Source organism: Lathamus discolor, chromosome 2, assembly GCF_037157495.1.
Source record: "Lathamus discolor isolate bLatDis1 chromosome 2, bLatDis1.hap1, whole genome shotgun sequence".
NCBI lineage: Eukaryota > Metazoa > Chordata > Aves > Psittaciformes > Psittacidae > Lathamus > Lathamus discolor.
The window spans coordinates 51764132-51787048 of NC_088885.1; the positions used below are offsets into that span (position 1 = coordinate 51764132).

At 43.1% G+C, this 22917-nt stretch overlaps 3 long non-coding RNA genes across 4 annotated transcripts; 2 read left to right on the forward strand and 1 right to left on the reverse strand.

Annotated features, from left to right (window-relative positions):
* On the forward strand, positions 1–2859 carry LOC136008062 (uncharacterized). Of its 2 annotated transcripts, none has more exons than XR_010609964.1 (3): positions 1–31; positions 139–300; positions 1332–2859. It is a non-coding gene; the product is annotated as an uncharacterized LOC136008062 (long non-coding RNA). The 2 variants fall into 2 exon arrangements; XR_010609963.1 differs by lacking the exon at positions 1332–2859 and adding an exon at positions 445–531.
* Positions 2860–4278: 1419 nt separating this feature from the next.
* On the reverse strand, positions 4279–18509 carry LOC136008061 (uncharacterized). The gene is made up of 4 exons (XR_010609962.1): positions 18377–18509; positions 18212–18265; positions 5487–5702; positions 4279–4881 (listed from the first exon to the last, which is right to left on the reverse strand). It is a non-coding gene; the product is annotated as an uncharacterized LOC136008061 (long non-coding RNA).
* On the forward strand, positions 6881–15092 carry LOC136008060 (uncharacterized). Its single transcript, XR_010609961.1, has 3 exons — positions 6881–7111; positions 8378–8468; positions 14889–15092. It is a non-coding gene; the product is annotated as an uncharacterized LOC136008060 (long non-coding RNA).
* Positions 18510–22917: the final 4408 nt, after the last annotated feature.

Genomic DNA, 22917 nt, shown 5'->3' on the forward strand with positions numbered 1-22917 from the left:
AAGACAAAGATGGACATAGTGGCCCAGCAAGGTAAAGGCTTACATAAAATTGATAAATACAACCCCACTTCTGCTCAGACCGTATAAAGTGGGTTTAGTATAAATAACTGTCATGTCTGTATTTGTTTCTAATTACAGATGAACTATATTTTCCAGCTGGGAGGTTCTGTGATTACAAGTGTGAAGGGGGAAGTTGCCCTGTTCACTGACTTCATGCTCCAAAGTGCTTGACTTCCACTGGGACTTAGCCCTGTTGAAAAACAAGGCATTTATTTACCAGCCTGTCTTTGGATGCCAAGGGTGAGTTTTCCGCAGATGTAGAAACTTCCTAAGTGAACATTAATAGATCTAAATGCCTGAAGCTGTTTTGAAGGTCACAAGATTGTGGTGTTCATGGAACGTGTGTTTGTACATCTAATATATACCTCGTCTAAACCTTACTAGGTGACTGTTGCGTGTATTATCAGCTAAGCTACAAAGTACGCTATAAAGATCTACACATATATGAACAGACTGTAATGAAGACTTATCACTGAGGAGGCTATTAATAGGTAATTCAGCCTTTCTTTGTACAAAGGTTAATGAAAATGGTTGTGACATAAGGAAAAGTGAAAACTGAACTCCACAGTTTAGATGTTATGTAGACCTGACTCTAGTTCAGCTTCTGTGTAGCTGCAGCCTGGAGCTTATAATGAACTGATTTATCCTGAGTAGTCTTGAAAAGAATTGCATAGTCGCATAGTGCCATTGCTTCACATGTCTTAGTAGAACAAGTGTCTGTCTGTAGGTCAAGAAAAAAAAACACCCTTAATATATGAGAGTTTTATTTTATTAACAGCTATTTGTCTTGTTCGAAATTCTCGATGTATTTCTTCAAGGTTTCACTATTTATTCTTGTCTTCAAAAAATAAGAATAATTTAGAGTTTTGCTTCCACAGGGACAAAACTCTGATGCTCTTACACTATCTAGTATCTTACTTTATCATTAGTTCCACTGGGTTCATTGCTACTAATTGTGGTGCATAGTATCCCTCAGACTGAGTAAAACTTCACAGTCTGTTTTAAGCCTTTTATTACCGCAGTGCAGTCATCCACTCCTCCACTCCTCTTCATCCTTTACTGCAGGTCCCAGATTTTTGTGTGCATTTACAGTGTGTGTATTGAAACTCAGATTGTCTCTGAGCAAGCATTCATTATCCCGGTAGTCCGCACTATCTCTGCTCCTGCATAGTAATCCCTGTTGCCAGTCCCTACAGTGTACTTGTGGCTCTCCCTGTGTAAGCAGAATGGGGGCATGAACCAGGTAACACAGATCGCTTTGCTGTTTTCAGCTGTATCCCTTCTCTGATGTAATGCACTTGTCGTCCATCTCTACAAATGGCGTGGAGAATGAGCAGCTGCAGAGGGACGGAGCTACTGAACTCAGTTGTACCACTGCCTGTTTTGCCTTCCCTGCTTGGAAAGTCTGTCTCACTTCAGTTCACCACCAAGCCATTTAATAAGGGTTGTGCTGAAGTCTCCTATGAGCTCACACCTATCAACTGATGGCACGCTGACTGTAACTTTTCTTGCTGGAGTCTTCGTAAACTCCTTTGTAGATTCTTGTAAGCTCATGTCAAGTATTTCCCCATGTAACTGGAATTTATGAAAAAGCATGTATGATTCTGTGTTTTTCTTTGCTACCTTCATTCCGAAAACCTCTTGAACTTTATTTCAGAGTGATCTTTAACCAGCTGTAAAAAAATCTGGTTAAAATTGTTCAGTGGCTTTAAAGGCAGAGGATAAGTAGAAAAGTGAATGCTAAAAAGGCAGCAAGGCTGAATAAATCTTTTTCCATTAAGAAAGCAGGCTAAAAATGGTACCACTTCACTTCCCCAGCTCGATATTTGTTAACATACTAAATAGGTACTGACAGTATTCCTTGTGATTTTGAGGTTAGTATTACTAATCCTATTTCTCTGCATTTTTTTCCTGCTTCTTGTATGTAAACAACCACTAGTAATAGTATAGCGGCACCTAATCCTCGTTTTCTGGCAGCCATCCATGAAAATTAGTTCCTTCTTCAAGTCATGCCTTTTCTCTGGGTGCTGTGTTTAGTGACACCGATGATATGGGTATGAGTAGCCTAGGACATTTCTCACTCTCCATCAGACCTTTATCCCAGTAACCCTCCATTTTCTGAATACTTCCATCTGGTTTTGCCCAAGGATTTGGACAAAGCTTTCTAACCTGGTTTATAGATGTATTTCATTGACTTTACTGTAAAAGTTTATCTGAGTTGGGCAAGCAGAATTTGCCCTGTTATTTGGTCTTGGAATATTACTGAAGACTCGTTTAAGTAGCAGAGAAGCTTTCATGCGGTTGGGGAAGGAATGTGTTCCTTTATGCTTCTCTACACCTACTTGGATCTGCTAAAGCCAAGTCTTGTCCATTCACAGGAGAGATTTTGCCATGAATATTTGGTATTTCAGTTGGCAGCCAGTCAGAAATGCCTAACTGCCCAATGACTTTTAGTGACTTTCCCCACAAACAAAAGTGAAATTTGCACTTGAAATATTTAAGCATGTTTAAAGTCCACGACCTAATTTGCTGAGGGAGGTCATTAACATTTTGCTTCATATAAGGAAATAGCCTTTACTAATAAATATCAATGGGGAAAGCAAAAATGCGTGTTTGTTCCAAAAGATTAATTCATGAAAAATTCTATTGAATGAAAAAGGAAGTTTACCTACTGTATCTGGTATGAGTGTTTTAGTCTAGACTAGTGTATATTTTACAGAGAACTATTAATTCAACTCGTATTTGAGATAACAGTATAATAAATGCTGTAAGAATTATTGGCATGTCTTTAATGTTCCTGTCTGCATAATATATCTGGATTCTCTGTAGAAATAAAGTCTGCTGCTACTTCATGTTGAAGATCAATTATGTCCATCAGTATCTTTCTTAGGGGTATAGAGAGAACGAGGACTGGGTGAAAGTGGTTTGGCAAACATACTCTGCATGAGGAGCTAACTTGAATTATAGCTTATCTTTAACTCTTCCCAAGGAGTGGAGTGTGTCATTGCTTTTGCAATAAACTGTTCTTCAGAGTTAGATGCAAACCAGCTGAAAAACAATTAAAACCATAACTTTATGTAATACTGTGCATGAAAATGACTTCACTCAGTCTCTTTGAATGGCTGCTCTTCAGCGTGAAAAAGAGACCGGCAGAAATGCAAGGAGAACAGAGGGGATTTATGACCAGTGGATGCACAGTTGCCCTTTTGCCCTAGAGAACTGGTTTGATCTTCAACTTAAACCAAGCATTAGTAAATATAATTCAGAACTACGTGTAAGATGATAATGTTTAGCAAAACTGCTACAAAGGCTTTTTTATTGTTCAGAGTGGTGCTGAACTGTACGAACTCTCTAGGAATCTGTTGTGTACCAACCTGCAGCTGCATAGGTGATCAGTCTTACCTTTTGGGAAAAAATGAATTTGTACAGAGGTATGAAATTTTTATTCCAGGTCTTTTACAAAGATTTGTTCCCAATAGCTAAAAAAATAATTTTGATTGTTCTCTTGCAGTTCCTTTACAGTTTATTGTGTCACAGAATCACAGAATAGTCAGGGTTGGAAAGGACCTTAAAATCATCAAGTTCCAACCCCCCTGCCGTAGGCAGGGACACCTCACACTAAACCATCTCACCCAAGGCTCTATCCAACCCAGCCCTGAACACCGCCAGAGGTGGAGCATTCACAACTTCCTTGGGCAACTCATTCCAGTGCCTCACCACCCTTACAGTAAAGAACTTCTTCCTTATATCCAATCTAAACTTCCCCTGTTTAAGATTTAATCCGTTATCGCTTGTCCTGTCACTACAGTCCCTAATGAAGAATCCCTCTCCAGCATCCTTATAGGCATCCTTCGGATACTGGAAGGCTGCTATGAGGTCTTCACGCAGCCTTCTCTTCTCCACGCTGAACAGCCCCAGCTTTCTCAGCCTGTCTTCATACAGGAGGTGCTCCAGTCCCCTGATCATCCTCGTGGCCCTCCTCTGGACTTGTTCCAACAGTTCCATGTCCTTTTTATGTTGAGGACACCAGAACTGCACACAATACTCCAGGTGAGGTCTCACGAGAGCAGAGTAGAGGGGCAGGATCACCTCCTTCGACCTGCTGGTCACGCTTCTTTTGATGCAGCCCAGGATACAGTTGGCTTTCTGGGCTGTGAGCGCACACTGAAGCCGACTCATGTTCATTTTCTCATCAACCAACACCCCCAAGTCCTTCTCCACAGGGCTGCTCTGAATCTCTTCTCTGCCTAACCTGTAGCTGTGCCTGGAATTGCTCCGACCCAGGTGTAGGACCTTGCACTTGTCATAGTTAAACTTCATAAGGTCGGCATCAGCCCATTTCACAAACGTGTCGAGGTCCCTCTGGATGGCATCCCTTCCCTCCAGCATATCAACCGAACTACACAGCTTGGTGTCATCGGCAAACTTGCTGAGGGCGCACTCAATCCCACTGTCCATGTCTCCAACAAAGATGTTGAACAAGACGAGTCCCAACACCGATCCCTGAGGGACACCACTCGTTACTGGTCTCCAGCTGGACATTGAGCCATTGACCACAACTCTTTGCGTGCGGCCACCCAGCCAGTTCTTTATCCACTAAGTGGTCCACCTATCAAATTGATGTCTCTCCAATTTAGAGACAAGTTTGTCGTGTGGGACGGTGATGTACATCAACACTGTGCAGCTGTTAGGAGCACATCCACTGACTCGACTGCTCAAGAGGAGAAAAGCCAAATTTTTGTTCTTTATTCCAAACTAATGTACATGAAACTTCCCTCCTTCTTAGGCCCACAGTCCCATGGAGTAGGTATCAATGCAGAACTAAAGAACAAGAGAAAATACAGCAAACCTCAATATTTATGACTGCAGTAGCTACTAGTGACATCTTCTGCTGATAACCAATATTTTTCCTTTTTTCCCTCCCAAGCTGTCTGAGCCATAGTTGTTTCAAACTCATTTCCTATTTCCTCATTTAGTCCATCTGATAATGCCACCAGACATGGTCTCCTGAGAAGACTGAAAGGGGGAGTATCCACAGCCAGTTTAAATTCACTTTTCTCTACTTGCTTTTTAATCCATGTCCAGTTATGGTGGATAATTCTATTCTAGGAGACAGTTCAGGCTTCTTGATCTGTCTTAGTAGCACTGTTTTGCTTTTCAAATCAGCAAAAAAGAAGCCATGCCTTAAATAAGCCACTTCATTATCTTTTGTTTTGGATATTTTGTTTTTTTTCCTAAAAAATCCCAAAACAATAAATTGTTTATCACTGATAATAGTTAAAACATGTATTTTTTTTCTTATGGATCAAAAACTGAATCGACAGTTTGTAGTCATTTGTCTACCATTTCTGTGTGGAAATCAATTCTCAGTTATCTACGCGTGGCTTGTCTGGATTGCGGATTAACAAGGCTGGGGATGCACTGACCTCAGTTTATTTACCATGTGGAAAGTTGACTTTGGACCAGTAGACTGTATTGATTCAAGCAAAGTGTTGCATGAACATCTGTCAAATCCACGTCTCCCTCCATTTCAGCATCAGGTTATCTGCGTCACGGCTGTGTGGAGGCCTCTCCAACAGCCTCTGAAGGCTCTGGCAGTGGTGTGCAGAATCGGCTGTTGTGATTGGGCTCCTAAAGGAGCACTGGAGAGAGCAAGGCAGAGGTATAACACTTCTGTGTACTCCTACCTTGAATCAAGCTGGGCATATGTATTCTCTGAGACCTACGGTGGCAGCCCCTCGGCTGTCTGAGGCCGGGAAAACAATCTTCCTGGCTCCTTAAACAACCAGATCAGGAGAGATTTCCAACTTTAAATAAACTAGTTAGTTACTAATTAGTTTAATTTATTTAGTACTAAATTGGAATAGACTGAATACACTGTGTTTGTAGGTAGGGCTGCTGGTGGCTCCAGCAGAATGGTTTTACTTTTCACCTTCAGCAGCAAACATGGACTGCTTGACCATAATTTGTATTACTTGAAATTAATAGAATGTGGTGACTTTAAGCCTTAATGCGGGTCATTGGTTCAATTTTAAATGTTTGGGTATTTAAATAATAAACTCATAGGCTCATAAGTAATAACACATTAAGATGGTATCAACAAAAAGTATCTAGGTTGTTTAATATAGATTTCTATTTACCTTGTTATCTTTATTTTTTATTATTGTGAACAGATTGAGATTAGAGGTGCTATCTCACCTATAACTGTGCTCTTGCACTCTTGTAATCAGTCAAACCAGCAATTTATGTTTCTGTTGAAAGCAGGTGAGAAGTCATTAACTCCTGTATTGCACCCATGCATTTGTTTAACTTTCAGGAGGTATCAGCACTAAAAAGTCCTGAGCTTCTACAGGAAAGCCAGTGCTTTCAGCACTGGACAGGAGTGCCTAATGCCTTGCAGAACTAAGTCCCAGAAGTTTGATCCTGTGCACGCTGAAGTTGTTGGCCATATTCACATTGGCTTCAATGTGGCAGTTAGAATGCTGGGATAGCAAGATTATTTCTCCCACTGACTTACTGGTCCTGTTTTTTTAAGGTATTTCCCCATTCTGCCACATATGTCCAAAAGCCGTTTATTTGTCTGTGTGCTTCTGGCAGTCTGTTTTCCTGGATGACCTATTTTTGCAAGAATCAAATGCTTGTGACAGCAGGAAGGTTTTATTTGCCTTTGCTGGGCTGGTGTGCTGACACTATTGCAGTGAGAGTGCTTACGGTCGATGGCAGTGCAATCCTGGCTAAGCAAACTCACTTCCTGCCAACTCTGCAGAAGCTCCCATATCAAGCACTTGGTAGCAGCATGTACTCGAGAGGATGGGCTCATACAGGCATGTTTTCTATTAACAGAACTGATTCCAGGGCTAACTAGCGAGCATAGCCAGTGTTGTGGTGGAAGAGAGGAGTTGCTGTGCAGAGCACATTAGTAAAGGAACAAGGACACCTTCCTTTTGTCCTATTAACCTGCTGCTGAATCACATGTAACTCATGGTTTCCTCTGTAGTTTCATCTTACTCAGCTAAAAATGTTAAGGGTGTGACGGATCAGCAGAAGTCAGGTGAGACTGGATGGAAGGGGAGGAGTTGCTCTCATTTAGATGTCTTTTTTTCCAAAATAGAGTTGGTTGCATCTCTAATAGCTAGACTCAGCTGTGTTTTCAGGTAATCTTAATAATAGGTTTCTAGAGCGCTTGGCTTGTTTAATCTATTCAGTAATTAGAGCCAGCACCATAGTCATAAAATGGAGTGAGGTCTTAATGAACCACGTGCTTTGGCTCCAAGTACAGCTCCATACAGCTTCCTCATATACAGCTTCCTCTTGGATAGGACAGGGCAACCATCAAATACAGCAAGTATATGTGGCAGCTGAAGATGCTTTGTGATTTTATTCAGTATTAAGGCTGATACCTCCAGCAATATCCACGTGCTGAGGCAATGTTTTTAATGACTCAGGAAAGAACGTGTCTACTGAATCACTGATATCCAAACCTGAAGAACTTAATTGTTTTTTGGAAATCTGAATACAATTAAGGATAGTCTTTTCATTAGGTGTGAAATAACCCCAGATGATGAGACTCCACTTACATAACAGTAAAAAAAAGGCTTGTTTTAGTTTGCTGCCGCAGACTCTGAAATCTGCAACCTACAACAGTATGTTGTTTGTAAGGACTGAGAAAGTGATAAAACAAATAACTAGAAGAAATGCATATATAAAATAACTATACTAAATATAAATACACCATTAAGATTGTCTTTATAATTAATAAAGTTGCAAAACCAGAAGTTGCTAGAAGCTGGGAAAATATTCTGGAGGGCAAACCATGCAAGCTTGTGCTGTCCTTAACTCACTGGCCATTGTCAGATACTGAGCTAGATAGAGTTTTGATGTGATCTAGGATGGCTGTCTTCTGCACTGAGTCTGTTGCTTATCTTCTCTGGACACCACAAGCAGTTGCATCAGATTAGAAGTATAGACAGTGGGTGTCCCAGAGTGTCCCAAGAATGTTTAATTGAAAAAGCGCCAGGTAGACATTGTATGAGGACATGACTAGTGAAAGAAGAGCAGAGGGTGGAAATTCAAGGAAAGGCAAAAATGATTTGTAATAGAAAGTGTGTATTTCCCAAGATCTAGAATGTAGTAAGCAAGATCCCCAGGGATGAATGCTGTTTAGTTTCAAAAGTAGTCTAAGTAGGAGTTTGGAAAATGCTGTAAGAGAAGTACTGTCACGTTTTCATCTGTTGACCTACTAACCTTTTCTTTACAACATCTGTTACAAGAACTACTTTGCAAATAACTTATTGGGTGATGTTTTTTTTTGTTACAGCAGAAATCATTCTTCTCAGACACTTTGTTTTTCAAGCAGAGATATACCAGAACATCATCAGAGTCACAGGGATTACCCAATATTTGCCTATGTAAGTGTTCACAGTAACTGCTGGCAAAGGGGAAACGCCTTTTCTGGCTATGTAGTCTACTTTCATCACACTGGATTCAGAGTAGCAATAGAGGTGTAGAACAGCTATAGAGATCCAGAAAGAAGGACCCTGAGGCCTTCATCTTGTGCTCCAGTTCTGTGCTTACACCTATGTCAATCTGCAGTAGGTCCCATGACATTGGTCTAATTTTAAAGAAGTTTACCTTAAATTTAAGTATTGGCTGTACTAGAGTTGTGCTGTATTCTCTGCTATAATAAATGGATATTACTAGCTTAATTTGGCAGTATCAGAACACTTTCCAGTGGATGAAGGTAGGGAAATAGGAGCTGGATCCAGAGTTTTTCACCTCAAAGTAACAAAACTCACCAAGAAAAGTGTTCTATTGACTTGCCAGTGAGAAGCATTACCCACATTGAAGTGTCAGCTTTTACCACCATGGTGGCATCACGCTGATGAGTGGTAATGGGTACAAGTTTCTCCTGGGGAGATTCCGGCTGGACAGAAGAGGAGTATTTTCACAATGAGAACAATCAGCCATTGGAATAATCTCCCTCAGGAAGTAGAGAATTACGCAACCTTGGGCACTTTTAAGATTTGGCAAGGCAGGGTGCTGGGACATCTAATATAGGTCATGGTTTGCCAAGAAAGGTTGGACCAAATGGTACTTGAGGTCCCTTCCAGCCTGGTATTCTATGATTCTGTGGTACTTCTCCTTCCAGTTGGTGATGTCTTCCAGAAGAAAACTAAAGAAGCAATACAGGCAAGCTTTCCCTCTATCTGGTGTATGTATTATGTGGATGGAGGACTGCAGTCACACTACAGGTGCTGAATTTAGTCATATACAGACAAAAAGTAAGGAAGATCACAGCTGAAATGTGCTAAGATGCTAATGCAAAACTGGTCTTCTGTTAAACATGTTGCTGGAGTGATTACATAGCTTGGAAGACCTGAGAAAGTTCATAAGCACTACAGTTACAACAAATTGCAAAACAGCTGGAGATAAACAGTGGAAAGAGAAGCACTTTGTTGCTATGTCTGTCTTCAACTGCAAGAGAAGCTAACCTGATGGCTCTGGTGCTATTGTCATTCTGACTTATCTTTGATTAATGCATATGGAACCTCAGGAGCCCTGGAACACTGTTTATACCTATTTCGTAACTGCCTGCAGTTTCTTGTTAAGTAGTATTGCTGTGAGCAGTTAGAAAACTATTCTGCTTCTCTTAACATTTCAGAGGAGACAGAATATATAATTTTTCCATTCTGCCCTATAACAGTGGCAGAGATGTACGTCTCACACACACCCTACCTGTTTGTTGGGCATTGTCACATGGTGTGAGAATTAAAAATGTCCACTGATACCCACAACATCTCTTTTAAACATGAGTGCCTCTCCTTCCCTCTGCCTCTCACTGAGCTGCAGCAGACCTTGTTGGCAGGCTGGTACCTGTGCCTGGGAGACTTGGCTGCCTTTTGGATGCTGCAGCACGAGATGTTGTTATGGGTCCGCTCCTGATCCCCATCCCCTCCTGAGGCTCAGGATTTTCTCCTCTAGCACTATTCTTTTCTCTTGGGAAAGCCTTTGCATCTACTACCCACCTTGGAGCTGGGGACTGCCTTCCACTTACTCTCACAGAGTGCAGCTGCTGACCCCATGGACACTCTGCTCTGAACGGGGACTTTTCAGGGGAGACAGAGGCACTCTGCCCATCTGGGAAAGGAGGTGAGACAGAGCGTGGCTGCTTTCCAGCCCTCCTCTGCTCCATGGCCACAGCAGTGGAGCTGTGTGGGCAGCAACCAACAGCTGGGAGGGACTGGGATTGACGGGGCAGTTCAGTGCAGCACAGTGAGGAAAGGTGGAACAGGAAAGGCATGAGACTGATATTGCTGGTCTGGTGGATTCCATGGCACTGTAGCAATACAAAGTCCATCCTTCATAATTCATAAATGTCATACATTAGGACTGCGTGCCTTTTACACTTAGGCTGTGATACTGTAGGGATGCTGCATGTAGCCTTGTGTTAGTTTATATGTGGAAACATGATATAGCAACAGAAAACCCATTGGTGTTTCCTGCCATCCTTGGTAAAGGCAGCAAAAAAGGGAAAATGCACTATAAAGGAGAAAAGCAGAGCAGTGAGTGACTGAACCGTTTGCCACCACACACAAATGTCTGAAGGGCAGCTGTCTCAGGGCCTGGCCTGTGAGTATATGGGACTAACCTGAGGTGCTGGAGCTGTTGGGATTTTGCCCTGCCAGTGCAGGTGGCAGTGTGTGGCTGGGAGAAGGGATGTCAGTGCTTATTTTTTGTTTCTCAGCAGTGAAAAACAGAGGGTTGGGCCGATTGCTTCACCTCTGCAGCGTGCAGGGAGTCATTGCTGCATGGACACAGCTCCACCTCTCACTTGTGTGGCGGCAAAACCTATAGTCACTCAAGTCTGTGCATAATATTGCACTAGCTAAGAACTTACAAAGTTTCAGCTACTTTTTGTCACCCCATTTTTCACTTCAATCTGCTTATACGGGTGGCTGAAAAATTATCTTCTGCTTTGGTTTCCTTATGCTGTTGCTGGAATTAATTGTTAAGGAAGTTTCTTGTGGGGAATGTAATGAAAATATGGTATGATAGTAGTAAGTTTCTGGCATGATTTGTGGCTACTGGTGGAAATATTTAATGATCTTTTGTGCACACATAGTAATTGCTTCTCCTGTATCACAATAATGGGTTGCAATAAAACTACACTCTCATTCTTCATCTGAGAAATAGGCACATGAGTGGAACAGAATCAGGAAAGCAGAGTATCCCTCATATCTTTTCAATATTCATCTGCTCACCTGAGATTCTGCAGTCTTTTGAATAACACTAGACTTTTATAATCAAAGTGATTGTGCAGCCTTAAGATAAACAATTCATAAGATAGCTAAAGTTCATTTTCATAACAAAACTACGTTTTGAGAAGTTATTCCTACAGCTTTCCCTAAAGGTAAAGACTCTGAGGAATGCAATACATTGCAGATAAATCCTCCTAATATAAAGCAATGTATTCTCAGTTACACAGAGATGAGCAATGCTCACTTTTCTCTAATAAACTTCTGCTGGATCCTGGCTGCTGCTGAAAAAGCCTCTCTCTTTGAACAAAGGAGTCCCTGTCTTGTGAGAGCTCATTACCCATATGATAATACTATTCATTTCTCTTGCACAATTCATCGGAGGGGCAGCGAGCTCCTCAAAAACATCTAATTAGGTCTCATATCATCCTTGGGCTGCAAGTGTTGTTTTACCCAGTTTGCAGTTACAGAAGCTGGGCAGAGGGGCTGCAGCCAGTATCCCAAAGCCACCTGCCTTGTCACTTCCCTGGCTAGGAATGCACCCTGGATGCCTTTAGCTCTCTGTTCCGAGCTGTAAGCCATTACCTCTTGCAGAAGCTAATTAAAAACTAAGAAAAGGCTTTGACAAGCGTTCAAAAATGTTATTGGTACCGCAGATTTCTGCTGGGATCAGTCAAGTTTCTAGCACAGCTGTAATTGTTGTCTGTGTTGCTTAAGCTTTTTTAAGCTAGTCAGAAGACTAAAGGCATGCCTGGACTCCTGATATATCACAAAGTTCACCACAGTTCTTTGCACTGGTGTTTTCCTTGGCACCCTGGCTCCATTTATCAAAGGCATTTAAAAGTGCAAAACCCTGAAGTCAGTGACACAGCTTCTTTCAGTCACATGGATGTAGGCAAAAGTTGCTGGTGTCTGCATATGCAGATTGAGAACTGGTATAGTTTCAATTATTTGCTGTTTTGTTAGCTCTAAGCCCTTAAAATAAAGAATCCTAGGTTATTTTTTAGATTCCATTGCAGCTCAGCTGCTGAAGCAACATTAATGTCCTTGGATTTGGACTGATGTTAAATCATAAACCTTGAGCTTACAGATTTGGGTTGGGGAGGGGGGGAAAGAGTTAACGTGCAGGGCAAGCTTCTTTGCCAGCTTCAGAAAAAGCAAGTTATGCAAGAGTTGAGAAGAAGTGCAAATCACTGAGGAAGTGGATCTTTTGAAAGGAAATCTGATGGTTTCAGCAAAATCCCGCTAAACTTCCTCCTCTTTCCATCATGTATGGGGAAAGCAATCCTGTATCTGGAGTAGGGTTTGCAACAAGAGACAGGGTGCTGCTCACCCCAGGGACAGGTGATCTCTGCCTCTGTTTAACTTAGGTGAATAATATGTTAGAAAGGGTATCTCAGATGTAGAGAGAAGGGATATCACCTACAGCATATTTCCCAACATCAAATTGCTTGGCGTGACATTTGCTAGCACATGCTGTAATTGTTGTCTGCATTGCTTAAGGCTTTTTAAACCAGTCAAAAGACTAAAGATTAATTTTTATCTCATTTTAGTGTAGAGATAACTTGTACTCCAGCATAGCCATTCTCATAGCCCTGTGCCATGCTTCAGCAGAGTAGCGCTGCTAGTGCTGCAGCACATTCAACATTGCCAAGAAGTATGAATTTTACTCCTTTAGTAAAACTACAACTGTTTACTCATTTTAAGACATATTCAGAGCAAGGATTTTAGAGAGCACTTTTCAATTTGGGGAATAGCTGCAGACTGGATGGGGCACGTATTCTCAGTACATTTGAAAAAAAACCCATCAGGCATCTAGAAAGGCCGAGAGTAAGTTAAACTATCACCTTACACATAACCTGCTGGCCAGAGAGCTCTTACCCCCTAATCTTTCACCCTTTCAGTTTTCAATGAGAGCAACGTGCCAACCTGTGAGGCTTTCCTGTGGCCTCTGTGCTAGGAACTGCTGCCATGCTCTCTGTAGAGCATGTTACGCTTTGCAGAGCTGCCTCACCCCTGCAACAGCGGCAGCACCAGAGCGATGTGTTGCTCTATCAGTATTCCACTTGTGCAATGTGGCAGCATGTAATACTTTCAGAGGACTGGATCAATAAACAAGGCTGTCAAATATTGGCAATGATACATCTCCACTCTACCCTGTTTGGTGATTTAGCGTCTTCACAATTGCTGCAGGACAGTCTGCTTTCAGTCAGTTGGCTCTGTGCCCTGTCTTCCAGCGTATCAATAAATCAGGAAGCTTTCCACTAGTTTCTCAGGATCTGACTGTGAGCTCATTAGAGCAGGACTTGAGGGATGTTCAGCACTTCGTGGGAGCAGCTTCTCCATTCACAGTGTCACCCCACACTACTCTCTGGCATAGTGACTGCTTTCTTCAACAGAGTTCTCACCTTCTCCTACCTCTTTCCAAAGGTTTTTCCTTCTAGTTGAGTGCTTTAGTGTAGACAGAGAATGATACTCTTCACTTCAGCCTGTTTACAGAGAGGCTGAGTATGGACTCATTAGTCTGACAGGTTTCACTGCCAACTTTTTGTCTCCTACAGCTTTTATCCTTGCTTGGTTTTTCCAGCAATAACTAATAAAAAGCACTGGTTTAATAAAAGACATTATATCTTCCTACAAGTGTGGGCTCCTCTGATCATTGTAGCCTCATGGCAGCATGAATGTTGCTACAGCTGGCATTTCTACCATAGTTTTGTATAACCTTTCTCAAGCAGGGTTAATAACAAAGTACCAGTATCGCTGGTGCTGATGGGGCTTCCCTTCACTGAGGCTAGTGAGATTTTGGAAAATCCTCCATGTAGACATAGCCTATGGGAGAAATATAACCTTCATTAAACAGACAGGCTGAAAGCTTTGATAATGTTGTATGGATGTGACTGACTACATGTGTCAGTGTCCTCACAAAGCTCTGATAATGGCTTTCAGTCCTGCCCTCCAGCACTGCTATTCTTCTAGCACCAGGTCCTTTGCTAGTCCTTCTTTTGTGATGTATTATTTTATGGCTTTAAACTGCTCCCTTGGTTTTCTTCTAAACCACCAGTGTTTCGACTTCAAATCCAGGAAAATTCTACTGCAGTTTGAGTCAGCAGATGTGGGGAAGGACAGCGCATCTGTATACCCATGTGTATCTGGCCTTGCCCTGCCTCATGGCATGTAACGTTGGTTAGAGCTGGACAAGAGGCAGCACTGTGCTCCCAAATTAGGATCAAAAGTGCTTTGTTTCCATCACACTGTGGTAAAATTGACTATATAGGTCAGTGAGACAGGATGAATTATGCCATGTGTCCTGTACATATTAAACCCACATTCTTTGTACAGAGGCACATGCCGTTTCCTGGTGAGAGTTACCAGGGCTGGGCCTCGGAGATGGTTTCCAGCTAAATGCACAGAACTTGCTTTAACCACAGGGTAGCTTGAATTCAGATCTGGTTTCCTGCATTCACCCTGGTCAAGGGAGCAGAAAGATGGTTACATGGTGGAGGTGTGCATGCAGAACTGAGCTAGTCCAGGTTTCAGTCCCAATTTTCTTATAATTTCTTTTTTCTGCCCTAGAGCAAGTCACTTGAAATCCTGTTTCCCTGGCTGTACTTAACCCACATCTGCTGATTTCTGTCCAGAGAAGACCTGACCACTGTCCTGATCTGAACTGAACCACAGCCTGCTCCCAGTGATGCTTGTGCAGATTAGCAGTGAACTGGGACACTAAACCAAGTATCATTCTGGTTGTCTCTGTGCTTTATCAGTCATATGTGCGTAAACAAACACATTAATTTGAGGGAATTTTTGCAAGAATAAATGGCTGGTATAAAGTACTTAATAGTACAGTGAGTCCTCACAGGGATCCTTTGTTCCCTTTATATCTGGAATGCAGAGTTTAGCTAACTCGTGTATTGATTTTCTTTCCTGGGTGTAGTGGCAGCTTTACCACTAAAACCTTTACCACTGAAATCCTCAGTTCTGCATTATCCTCCAAACATCTTTGAAACCCAAAAGTGAGGATAAAATCTTAGCTAACATTTTCTGTCTGCAATAGAGACCTAGCACTGGGCCACCCACCTTAGGCTCTCTTTTGAGCACAGCTGTCCAGATTTAGGTTTTACTTTGGAGGAAGCTGAACTGTGCCATTTCATCCCCTCACTGTATTGCTGAGCTCCTTTGGTTTACAGGAATATGGGATAAGTGCCTCTGGTGTTGGTGGCTGCCTTTGAGGGAGGTTGTGAGTGCTCCATCCCTAGCGGTGTTCAAGGCCAGGTTGGATGAAGCCTTGTGTGGGATGGTTTAGTGTGAGGTGTCCCTGTCCATGGCAGCGGGGTTGGAACTAGATGATCTTGAGGTCCTTTCCAACCCTAACTATTCTATGATTCTGATTCTATGACATGTGGGTCCCATATGGATGGGCTTGCAGAAGGACCTGAAGGTATCTTATCGCAGTTCTCCAGCCATAGTTCCTTCAAAAGGAGAAAACATCCTAAGTATGATCATATGTCTCTAAGCAGGGGAAACAGAGACAGGGAAATAACAGGATGAGCATGGGCATTTCTGCCCAGCATGTGGCTAGTCAGTGTGATGAGCTGGCCTGGGTTATGCGCTGGCCATCATATGTGCATGGGGGCTAATGTGGGTTCCTGTGCCTTGCTCAGGATGGGAGACAGACATGGGAGCAGGGCAGGCTTTGTATGTTTTCCGCCATAAGTCCCATGTCAAATGGCAGCTGGAAAGCAAGACCTGCTTCAGAACACCATCAGCATTCTTTAAGAGCTTTTTTCCACTGTTAATTGCTTTGTAACCAGTTATGATTAGACAGTAATGATTCCTGGGTCTAATGATAGGAAGTACTCATTAACACATGGGCAAGGGAGTAGTTCCCCAGAGCATGGACGTTTACCAAAAGGGAATATATGAGACATGTGAGTTTCCAAAACAGGAAACTGAAATTTTAGGATATAATACAGCAGCATATTCTCCATTACCATCATCTGCCACAGTCTAGAGGAGGACACAAAGGGAATCAAGTCTGCATAATACAAACTCATGTAATTATAACAGTGTCAGCGTGACTTTAGCCACTTGGTTTGGAAGCAATTGCCCTCAAATATTGGCCTTTGACTGTAGAAAAGAAATGCTCATGGGAGAAGCATCCATTTGGATAGCAAATTAGAGGCATAAATTAAACAAGAAAAGCAAGTCACTTTAAAAGCAGCTACCCATGGTGTAATACAGCGAACATCAGTGAGTTCTGCTCTGCGACTGGGGATGGTGGGCACTGCAATCAGCTAAATGAGCATCATATATAGCAACATGGTCTATGTGGATGAGATGAGGCTTTTCATCTACTTATGGAGAAGGCACCAACCTAGGAACAAAAGGGCCAGTGTAATCTTTCAGCAGAGGATTTCTTTTGTACCTAAGCAGAAAGTTGTAAGTGGCCTAAAACCCCAAAAATTCACAGTAAACAAGAAAATTGAGGGAAAGAGGAGAGATGGCTCTGCCCATGAGAGGCAGACAGCACAGCACTGTGCTGAATCCCTGCCAAGGTCCCTGGGGCACATGGACATGCTTCTAGCTCTGACATTTATTTCCAGAGCAGAAGTGCCTGAACATGAGGCACACAAAGCGCTCCCAGCTTGTTCTTAAAATGCAAAAGGTCATTCCTGTAGAGACATCCTTCCTCCTGTACCTTGCAACCCTTATGCACGGACCAGGTGACAGATGGCCTTGCATTGCTCTCTGAGATCAGTGCATTTAAAGAGTCCAAAATCAAGAGACTTTACCAAAACCAGGCAGCCAAGCCAGGCCTAACTGCTACAACTGCGTGTGCTTACAGTGCAAGCTTTGCAAGAACTTTTTCTAGTTGGAGTAGCAGGAGGATCATGTTTAGGACCAGAGGCAATTATTCTGCTCTGGAATTTCAAGATGATATTGACTTTTACCACGAACACAGAGAAAAGATTAGTTCCAGCATTTCACAATAGCAGGGTCCCAGAGTCAGGTGATTGGGGCCCCAAGTTCTAAGTGGAAAAGATATTCCATTGTGTAACAGGAGAGAAAAACAAGGAAAATAAAGGTATTGTCTGCTGTTGTTATCTGCTGGAGGCCCAGCTGAATTTCTGCAGATGGTAGATAGCTTTGCCAGCCTTCACAATCCAGTGGCTTTTCTTCATATTTGTTTTGTCTTTAGGGAAGAATGCAACATTTAGCAATTAGGTTGTGATCCAACTATACAACAAGGTCAAGGAAAGCTTTTACAGGCTTTTTCCCCTAACACAACTAGTTTTAGAGAACATGGTCATATGCCTCGTATTATGGCAACAGTGGAGGAAGATGTCTCTGACTGCAGAGCTCACAGTTCAAAATGCAGAAAAGGCATTCACTGGGAACCCAGAGAAGTAGGGAATGCAGATGAACTAGGGGCTTCCAGGGAGCCCAGGAAGCAGACATACCTGGGAGAGGTGCTGCTACTGCCTTACGAATTCTTACTAACCTCACTGGGGTTTTGCAGATAATCTCACAGTTTGGGCCCATCTCCCAGGGACCTAGCGCTGGAAGTGGTAATAGCTTACAAATTAAGAGTGTTTTAATTATGCCTTTCTCCTGCATGGTATCTTATGTTGTGCAGCTCAAACAGTTGGTTTTTATTCTGCACTCTTGCTCTGTTTTGCATCATCTAACTCTCTGCCCATTGCTATTCTGCTTTCCTCTGCACAGGTGCCACGATACTTTTCAACATAAATGCCATGATAACAATAAAAAACCTTCCATCTCCTTGGTGTCAGGCAGAATGCAAGAATTAAATATACGTCCTGCGTACCTTAATACAAATTGATTTGGACCTAGCTGAAAACCAATAAGTAATAAGGATTTGTAGGCTTTCCTACCTCCTTGTCTGACAGCAGTAGAAGATAGGATCAAAACTCACAAACTGAAGAACTCTGTGGAAAATAACATTCAGAGCAAATGTAGCTGGTGGTGGTTTAAGGAACATCCAGGATCCTGCAGACTTTGGTCTGGGCTCCAGACCCCGGCTAGTGCAGAGCAGTTACCTGGATGTCAGTGAGAGTCATCTTGGTGGAACATGAGGCAGTCTGGTCTGTGGCTATTAGAAGCTCACTGTGCATGCAGAAGAGGAGGATGAGCTCATGTCTGTCTCCAGCAGGCATGCTGGTGATCTGGAGTGCCAAGTGGAGCCACAGGGCATGCGTCAGATGAGTCAGATGTTATCATTGGCAGGGCACACCAGAGTCAGGATCTGAGACCAGGAATCAAACTCTGCTGGGAAAGGCTGAGAGCAAGCCTTCTGTGGAGCTTGTGTTGTCAGTAAGTTCTCCTCAGTTCTGGGGTCTTTTTCTCTTGTACTCCATGGTGAGTTTTGCAATCAGATTTTGCTGAGAGAAACTCACTTTGGTATGTCAAGGGTAGACTCTTCCAGAGGCCCTGATGTTGCGTAACACCAAATCTAACACTGCTGAAGTCCACATCCAGAGCTGTTTTTATTTCCTGCAGAGGAAGAAAGCATCTCTTTATCAGATCCCAGCTGCAGCTGTCTTCAGCGGAGTCTGATTTCTGACCCCAGAAGGATTTCAGTGTGAAGCCATGGTACTGCAGAAGATGATAGCAAAGGTGGCAAAGCCCTGCTGCTCAGCACTTCAGGCCATGTGGCAAGATGGGCTGTTTCTTGCATTTTTGACTTTAGCTCCTGACAGCACTGCTGCAGAGCTTCAGTCAAAACCCCAGCAAAACCTCAGTGAAAGCCACTGCCTCGTGGGGGCAATATAAGTTAATGTTCCTGGTGAGGCATCAGCTCCCCTAAATCCCTGAAGGCTTTGTGAAAGAGGCTGTTTAGCTCCACAGCCAAGACCTTGCCTGTATGTAAGGAAGGGATCCAGAGCAAAAGCCTCTCTGCTTTGCCCTTGTGTGAGGCAGTGATTTTTTCTATATGCAACTTAGGCCAAAGAGGCTCTTTGGTGTTGTGGTGACTCCATCAGTCACCACATGTACTGGACATGCACCTCCTGTCCCATGTGCTTTCCCTCCCCATGATGACTCCATGCCCTGGGTCCCACGGGACAAGTCCTTTGTGCAGTGGCTGGGAGCTCTGCTGCAGTGCAGCCTGGACCCTTATCTGAATGTCAGGAGAGTAGGGCTGCAGGGTACACCATCAGTTGCACCTATGTGCAGTTCAATCTGAAACCCCTAAGGTCTGGTGAAAAGAATTGATACTTTTCTAAGCACTTTCTTACCTTGCTCTGCCTCTGCTGCACATGGACTAAGTGCAAGGTCCCATCTAAAAGCTCTTGAAATAGCAGGAAAGACTTTCCATGACCCACAAAGGTGCTGAACTGGGCCATGCTTGATTTATACAGCTCCTGGGCAACAAGCCAATGTTTATGGAAGCTGGGCCTTTTTGACCCACTTCTCATGAAAAGCAAGGGTGATAGCAGAAGTCCTGTGTTTGATAAAGCTGTGTTAATCTTGGTTTACAATCACTTCGTGTTTTCTGTTCACTCCTCTCTTTGCAAGCCAAGGTTCATAAAAGCCTTATGAAGCCAACAGGAGTGTCTCCATTATCTTGGAAATGAGGATCTTGGTTCTGACCCTGAATCATTTTGTTGCCTGCAAGACTGAGCTTTGTGGCTGGCAAAACTCTTGACTCCTCCCAGTTCAGCTGTTGTTTGTCATCCTTATGACAACCTGCACATAGGCATCATCTTTGCGTGTGGTTTGATCTCAATCCCTGCAGCATGCCCCTCCTGCAGCCCGGACTTTGTGTGGTACAGGCTGGCGCTGCATCCTGGCACAATCTTGCTGTGCCACTATGCCATTTGCAGCAGTTCTGCTGTGTCTTCTTCATTTTCTCCTAGATCATCCTTTCTGGAAGGTTTATATATGGCTTTCTGGTAGCCAGGCTCCCACAGTGCAGAAGGACATAGCACCCCATGGTCAGAAGATAGGATGGAATGGAAAAGCATCATGTGCACCTGGGCAAGAGCTATAAACAATCCCCTTCGAAAATGGGGTTTCATGATCAGTTCAGTGACAAAATCCTTTAGTGTTCTGGCCACAACTCCATTAAAACACTGCCTGGAAGATCTGAGCTGTATATTGTGGTCCATGTCCCCTAGCCTTCTGTATTATTTACTGCTCTCCAGCAGTGGTGCTTCATGGTGGTGGACTGAAGCATACCTTTTTATAAACAAAATGGTACATTCAAATTAGCATTCAGGAGCTGAAATTGCCAATTCTTTCCTAACTTTTACAAAAAAATAGCCAATTTAGTTTTGAAATCTTAAGAAATACCTGATTCAGATAACTTACCTGGTATAGTTCATACTAGACTGAGTGTAGCTACATTAGAAACTTTTTTAACATTTTCTAACATGCAGAGACTTGGTTCACTGGAGTAATAGAAAAGATCTTTGCTAAAATACCTTTGGAGCATATTCTCTTTTAAGACAAACATAATACAGGTGTACTGATGAGAATATTCTGCTTCGATGAAGATCAGAAGAAAGATTTTATGTGTTGACCTGCTCCAGAAGATGAGGAGGCCAGAGGGGGAAATACTGCAGCTTTCCAGCAGGCTTGTGACTCTTCAGTTCAGCTGTGATAAACTGGCAGCTTGTCTTGAGCTGGCAGCTGCCTGTCCTGCCTGTCCGTCCTGCCACTGAGTCACTCTGTGTGGCGACCTGACACACAGGAGGGCAGGTCTGCGGCTTGAGATAGGGGTGATGGTGTGATACTGAGCTGAAACTTCATAGAAGGGCATGGGTTCTTGGTGTGGATTCATCTGCTTTTGGAAGTATTTGAGTGGAGCTTGAAAGTGAACAGGAAATATTGTTGATTTGTAGTAGCATGCAGAGTTGATGAGCTTCAGCAATGTTAAGGGGGTCATGGCTGGGCTTGTCATTTGCCAAATAGGAGCAAAGGAGTAAGTTTGGATCACATGTATTTTGCCCTTCTTAATGGGAGTATGTTTTTGTACCCTCTAAACCGCAACGGAGGGACTCCTTTTTTATTAGGCTGTAGTTTTCCCTTCCAAAATGGTTGAGTGTGGCCAAAGCAAAAATCCCAAGCATCCGGGCTGTCGCTTGGCTGAGCCTCCTCATCTTGGCACTCACTTGGAGCGTGTTGCTGCTCCTGAGGATGATGGAACGGCTCCCAGTGGGAGCTGGATCAAGTTTTGAGCTGCTCCTCACTGCTTGTTTATTTGTCCTATTCTCTGGGCTTGGCAGGTGGCATTTTTGCTCAGTGATTCATTCTCCGGCACATGCATTTATCTGGGCTGACATTTTAATCATGCAAATAAGGATCTCCTTAATGAAGAAAAAAATTAATTTCACAACTGTTGCTACAGACACAGTGACAGTCCTGTTAATGTCATTATATTTATAATACAATCAGTGGCTTTTCCATAATTACTATAAACTGGTGCACTTAACGGCGGAGTAAAGGTTACACAAAGAGCTATGTGACTCCTCTTGTTCACTCGCTTTTTTATCAAGAGCATTTGGCACTCTTCGTGTGTCCTTTTGAAATCTTTGGTCATCACTGCTTCATTGCTTGTACTGCAGATGGCTTTGCCTTTGTCAGAGGAACAGACAGAATAAGTGGCAAGGAGACAACTCCTCTGTGACCTTTTGTGGCTTCTTGTCTTTCACATTGCAGGCTGCAGAGTAAACACAGTGACTCATTCTCCTTTGGTAAATAGCTGCCTTCCCAAGGTTTTGTTATTCGCAGGATTTTTCCATTAATATTCTGCACCCAAGGAGCAGCAGGATACGATCTATGAGCAGCCACCAGGCTGGTTCTGCCTCTGGACTATTACAGATTTGGTAGGCAATAAGGAACTGAAACACCTGGGCAGGACCATACCCTTGTAGCACAGGTTCTTCCGCAACACGCTTAATTTTTCAGTTCTTCCCCAATGCAGTGCATCAATGACAAGCTTAAAAAATGAGTTACATAGCCAAAAAACAGTCAGAAGAAAGGGCTTCCTAAGGGGGAAGGGTGCTAAAATGCTCTGAAATTAGCAGAAAGCGAGTGACTTGTGAAACTGAGGTGTCAGGTTGCTCAGCACCATCGTGCAGTGTCAGCCTGCGGGGAGAAATTAGCTGTTTCAGACCCAAAGCCTTCTTTACTTGTTCTTTGCAATGCTGTGAATGAGGTGGCCAAAGCTCAGGTAAAGATGACCTCAGTCCCCCAGAGTGAAGGGGATTGGGAACAGCACTCTGGTCTCAAGGTGATATGAACCACCTTCAGGCTGTGCTACCTCTGAGGAAAGGTGTTCTAGCGTTGGGTTTTTAACCTTGTGATCAAGGGAGGGTTTAAGTGTTTGAAAACATGTCTCAGAATAGGGCATTTGCTCTTGAGCTCAGGGTGCTTCCCACAGGCACTTGAGGTTGTTCCTGTAAAATATTTCACGTGTCAATAATGTCAGCCTCAGCCTTTCATTTTTACCCAAACGGGAATTTCCCTGGTGGCAGGAACGCAGGAAAAGCAAAGCTCAGCATCTGAGAGCAAAGCTCTCAGGAACAGCAGGTTTGCTGCCAGACCTTGGGGATTTATCAGGAGTGAAAGAGGAGGA